The following is a 930-nucleotide window of genomic DNA, read 5'->3' as shown; positions in this document are numbered from 1 at the left end:
GGCCCTCCTGTGACTTTTCTCTCGACGAGGTCGCTCAAGCTGGTCGTCCCTCAACACAGCTCACACGGGAAATCTGGGGGCTTGGGTCGCTTCTGTGGGACCCCAAAGAGGTGCTGTCCAGCCATTTCCAGTCACCTTTCCTGGGATTCCTGTAGAGGTCTGCGAGTTCAGGGTGAGGTTTTGGGTACCACCTCTGCCCGGGTCATGGAGGGCTCTATATGGCAGTACCCTGAATATGACAGAAAGCCGGTTCTTGGACTCCGGAAGGGGACAGGTGTGTGTCTGCGAACATGAGCGCTCACGGGTGTCAATGCCTGGAGAGGGTCTGGGTGCAAATGGGTCTATTCTGTGCATACCTATCCCACGTGGCTGAGTGAGGTTGGGTGTATTGGGGGGCCGGTGTACAAATGGACAGTGCCATCCAGCGATATCTAATGAGAGCCCCTTAAGAGCTTGTCTATCTTCTTCCTTAGGATTTCCGAAGCCTCCTCCCTTCCACTGCCCCTTCCTTGAAGACCGGACTTTTCTGAATTGGAGCAATGTCAGAATTTAGAACACAGGAACATTCAGCTCAAAACCCCGATTTCTGTGGGGCTCGCAGGTCCGGGGCTGGGGACTCCAGGTGGGCACATCTGGAAGGCTGAATCTGAGAACAGGCCCCCCTCCTGGGTCCAGTTCGTCATCTGCGAGCCTCCATCCCAGGTGCGCAGGAAGGAGGCCGTGGCTGTGCCGCGCAAAGTACCGCACGGCCGCGAGGTGGCGCCATAGCTGCAGCAGCGCCCGCCGGCCCGGGCCGCTCCAGATAAGAGTGTGCGGAAAGCGCGGCGGGGCTGAGACGCGACCAGGACGCGGGGAGGACGGACCAGCAGGACAGACCGACCGGGGGCCCGGCGGGCGGAGGGCAGCGCAGCGCAGCCACGTCCCCCCCTG

This window comes from Bison bison, unplaced genomic scaffold (assembly GCF_000754665.1).
Source record: "Bison bison bison isolate TAMUID 2011002044 unplaced genomic scaffold, Bison_UMD1.0 scf7180017864472, whole genome shotgun sequence".
Taxonomy (NCBI): Eukaryota; Metazoa; Chordata; class Mammalia; order Artiodactyla; family Bovidae; genus Bison; species Bison bison.
This window is presented reverse-complemented; position numbering follows the sequence as displayed.